Genomic DNA, 5,220 nt, shown 5'->3' on the forward strand with positions numbered 1-5,220 from the left:
ATACAGTGGGATTAATCCATCAAGTCAAATGGGGGGGGATAAAGGAGGGGCAAGGATACTGCAGTCCAGTGAGCATTGGAGAGGCCCCCATTCAAAGGTCAACAAAACCAGGGGAAACTCTTGGACTTAATCAGCTAAGGAGTGCTCCAGCATGGCAGACAATTAACATCAAAGTCTTGGGCCAAGGATAAAAAAGAGAAAGAGAAGCTTGGAAACATGAGCTTGAAAAAATTAGGAAATGAACTTAGTAAAAAGTAAACAGGGGGATAGTGGGGCTCGGCAGGTAGGTAGAGATCATCTAAAGTTGGAAATGGCAAAATATTAAGACCAGGATGAATCAGGGGTTGCTTAATGCACACTTTATGATGAGGATGATTATATTCTTCCTTGTCTATAATATCACATTCTTTACTTTAAAACACTGGCACTTTCATTTTACACACATTTCCATTAGTTAAAGTAAGCAAATAACAGTCAATCTTTATCTCCAGATTTCTATTATTTTCTTACTTACTTCATTTATACCCCACTTTTCTCCCCAGTGGGAGTCCAAAAGTGGCTTACAACATTCTCCCCTTCTCCATATTAGGTTACATGGGCAGTGTGTGACTCGCCCAGGGGTCATTTTGTAGAAAAAGAGCTAGGGGGACTCATTAGCATAACTCAGCATATGCCACACACCCTGACATCACCGGAAGTGTGTCCTCCCCACAGCCGGCGGCGACCTCCAGCGGGCACCAGCAGGGAGCTCCAGGCCCCGCCCTCCCGCACCTCACCCGGGGGGATGGCGTCCCCCCGCGTCCCCCCCCAAATGACCCCTGGACTCGCCCAAGGTGATGCAGACCCAGGATTCTGAATAGGGTTGCTTGGCAGCCAGTGGGAGGTGGGGATGGGTGGGGAGGAAACGAGGGGGAACAAGGTCACGTACACCATGATATTATTTCTAGGGATGTACAAGGGAAAAAAATCAGTATTTTTCTGATGCAGGGTTTTTGGACCCTTAAAAATTTGTTATTGCCTTGAAAACCTTAATTCCACTATTGGACTTGTATGGGGATTCAGGTAAAATGCCTGCCTTGCTTTTTCCCCACAACTGGAGGATGGGAATTGGAACCCCTGGTTCACTCTTTTTGAAACTTTGGGGTTCTTTTTGGGAGAGGCTCCAATAGCTAGACTGCAAATTTAGTACCTCTACCTCAACCCCCATCAAACTCGTTCTCTAGTTTGCTGTGATTTGCAAGGGGAGGGAAATTCCTGAGGGGGTGTGAGTGGCTGAGTGTGTGAACTGCTCTATTGTAGGTGAAGTAACTCTTCTCAAGATACCTCCCTTGACCATGGACAACCTTGAAGCCAAGCTGTGCCTGCTTTGCTTTTTTAGATAAGGGATTCATATATTCAAAGGTATGGGGGAGGTGTAGGAGCATGAAAGCTAGGCGGGATGTTTACCCTGGGCTGAAAAGTTATAACAATTCTGTGCACAGCTCTATAGGCATGTCTCCCTTCAAGGCAGTACATGGATATGAGTGGAGACCCCTCCCCACTCTGAACTTGGAGGAGCTGAGCCCTGGTGATGTGCAGACATGGTGGGCCAAAGTGACCCAGGGGTGGTCAACCCTCCAGCAAACACTGACCAAGGTGAAGGAGGATTACAAACATTACGCTGACAAAGGGAGAGGCCCCGAGTGGGAGATGAAGCCAGGTGACTCAGTGTACATTTCCACCAAAAACCTCAAAGGACCTCAGCCTGGGAAGAAATTGGGGTGGAAATATGTGGGACTGCTTAAAGTGGTGCACCTTATTAATAAAGTGACTGCTGAGGTTGAACTGCCAAAAAGCTTACATCACGTTCGCCCTGTTTTCCATTTTAGTCTTCTAAAGAAGGATCCTGGACCATCGAAGTGGAAACCGCATCCTGCGGCTCCTCCTCCCCTGATCATGGACAGAGAACCCCACCAGGAAGTGGAGGACATTTTAGATTCTAAAATAAAAAGGGACCGACTATCCTATCTCATTAAATGGAAGAGCTTTGACCCAAGTCATAATGAATGGGTGGAGGACAAACATGTGAAAGCTCCAAGCCTCGTGCGTGCTTTTCATAAGCGGCTTCCCCTCAAGCCAGGAGGGTGAAGGGCTTGGGGGGGGGGCAGAATGTCAGACTCATTCTCTGGTTTGCCATAATTTGTAAGGGGAAGGAAATTCCTGAGGGGGGTGTGAGTGGTTGAGTGTGTGAACTGCTCTATCGTAGGCGATGTAACTCTTCTCAAGATACTTCCCTTGACCAGGGATGACCTTGAAGCCAAGCTGTGCCTGCTTTGCTTTTTTAGATAAGGGATTCATATATTCATAGGTGGGGGGGGGTGTAGGAGCATGAAAGCTAGGCAGAATGTTTGCAGAGTGTGATTGGATGTACTTGAAGAGGGGTTTTTGTTTGAACTGTCTATATCTTTGGATTATCCTGCCAGAACCCCAGTTCTTTTTTTTTTAAATAAAGGTTTTATTGGCTCCCCTAAAAAGGGGAGGTATTTCGCTTAAAAGAAAAAAAAAGGAAGGGTAGACAGTGGGAGAAAGAGAAAGCTGAGTGATATATAAACTGGTAAATTAAACTGTTAATAATGTCCAATTAATCTTCTTGGGCTTCTTCTGTGTGTTGCCAAACTTCTTTTCTTAATCCTGTTACATGTATTCTCTGTTAGTATGTTAGTAAAGTTCCTTTGAGATTCTGTTAATAAAAAGGGTCTCTTCTGTGCACATTTAGAACCGCTTCTTTGCGTGCTGGGTACTTTTACTATCGCTGACGTGGAGGAGCTTCCTCTGTTGTCTTTCCTTCCGGCTTGTTAGATCCTCCTTCGGGTTGTTGTTGATACGCTCAGTTCATGTACTATAAATCCTCTTCCTTTCATGCCCCGGAGGTCCCCATTTTCGAGAATGGTATCAATTTCATTTTCGCTTTTATATTCGCTCCCAGACTCTCTATGGGTCCTCCTCGCAATTGTTGACTTATAAGCGCTTGTCAGGCACTTCGCGCTGTCACAATTCCAACTTATCTTTTTTGCAAAACTCCCGTCGGATTCACAGCCATAAACAGTCCAAACATTCAACAGCCGGCCAGAACCCCAGTTCTGACACAGTACTGGTCTGGCCTGGAACATGGTTCTCAATAAAGATATCACTACCAGAGTGTGTTGTTGAGAGTAACTTAGTCCAGGAGTCTGACACCCGCCACACTTAATGTACCCTAGATTTGCCATTGACTCCATATGGTATAATGCAGCTGAAAAATTCAGATTCCTGAATTAATTAAGAACATAAGAACATAAGAGAAGCCAATGTTGGATCAGGCCAATGACCCATCTAGTCCAACACTCTGTATCACACAGTGGCCAGAAATACCAGGTGCCATCGGGGAGGTCCAGCAGTGGGGCCAGGACACTAGAAGACCTCCCACTGTTGCCCCCCTAGCACCAAGAATACAGTGCATCACTTGCCCCAGCCTGAGAGTTCCTATCTATACCTTGTGGCTAATAGCCACTGATGCACTTCTGCTCCATATGTTTATACAATTTCCTCTTGAAGCTGTCCATGCTTGTAGCCACCACCTCCTCCTGTGACAGTGAATTCCATGTGTGTATCACTCTTTGGGTGAATAAGTACTTCCTTTTATCTGTTCTAACCCGACTGCTCAGCAATTTCATTGAGTGCCCATGAGTTCTTGTATTGTGAGAAAGGGAGAAAAGTACTTCTTTCTCGACCTGCTCTATCCCATGCATAATCTTATAAACCTCGATCATGTCACCCCTCAGCCATCGTTTCTACAAGCTAAAGAGCCCCAAGCGCTTTCACCTTTCTTCATAGGGAAAGTGTTCCAACCCTTTTATCATTTTAGTTGCCCTTTTCTGCACTTTTTCCAAAACTATAATATCCTTTTTGAGGTGTGGCGACCAGAACTGTACACAGTATTCCAAATGAGGTTGCACCATTGATTTATACAAGGACATTATGATACTGGCTGATTTGTTTTCAGTTCCCTTCCTAATAATCCCCAGCATAGCGTTGGCCTTCTTTAATGCAGTTACACACTGTCTAGACATTTTCAGTAAGTTATCTACTACAATTCCAAGATCTCTTGGTCAGTCTCTGCCAGTTCGGGCCCCATCAATGTGTATTTATATTTAGGATTTTTGGCTCCAATGTGCATCACTTTGCACTTGGCCACATTGAACCCCATTTGCCACGTTGACACCCACTTACCCATCCTCGACAGATCCCTTCGGAGTGCCTCACAATCCTCACCACCCTGAACAACTTCGTGTCATCTGCAAATTTAGCCACTTCACTGCTTACTCCCAATTCCAAATCATTAATAAACAAGTTAAAAAGCATCGGACCGAGTACTGATCCCTGTAGGACCCCACTGCTTACCCACTCCACTGAGAAAATTTCCCATTTATACTCATTCTCTGTTTTCTATTAGTTAGCCAGTTTTTGATCCATAAAAGGACTTGTCCTTTTATCCCATGACTATTGAGCTTACTTAGGAGCCTTTGATGAGGAACTTTATCAAAAGCTTTCTGGAAGTCAAGGTAAACAACATCTATTGGGTCCTCCTTGTCCACATGTTTGTTCACTCCCTCAAAAAACACTAACAGCTTAGTGAGACAAGACCTTCCCTTACAGAACCCATGCTGAGTCTGCCTCAATAGGTTTTGTTCATCAATGTGCCTACTAATTCTTTCCTTAATAACAGTTTCCACCAACTTACCCGGTATCGATGTCTAACTGACTGGCCTGTAATTTCCCGGATCTCCTATGGAACCCTTTTTAAAGATGGGAGTGACATTAGCTACCTTCCAGTCTTCAGGAATGGAGGCAGATTTTAATAAAAGATTACATATTTTTGTCAGGAGATCCACAAGTTCACATTTGAGTTCTTTCACAACTCTCGGATGTATGGCATCCGAGCCTGGTGATTTATCAGTTTTTAAGTTGTCTTTCAGTCGTAGGACTTCCTCTCTCGTCACCTCAATCTGATTCAGGTCTTTCAACACCCCTCCTGAAATCAGTGGTTCTGGAGTGGGCAAGCACTTCTCATCTTCCACAGTGAAGACAGAGGCAAAAAATGCATTTAGCTTCTCAGCCATTTCCCTATCATCCTTCAGTACTCCTTTTACCTTGTTGGTCATACAAGGGCCCCACTGCCTCCCTGGCTGGTTTCCTGCTTCT

This window comes from Gekko japonicus, unplaced genomic scaffold, assembly GCF_001447785.1.
Source record: "Gekko japonicus isolate JY-2015 unplaced genomic scaffold, Gekko_japonicus_V1.1 scaffold2667, whole genome shotgun sequence".
NCBI lineage: Eukaryota > Metazoa > Chordata > Lepidosauria > Squamata > Gekkonidae > Gekko > Gekko japonicus.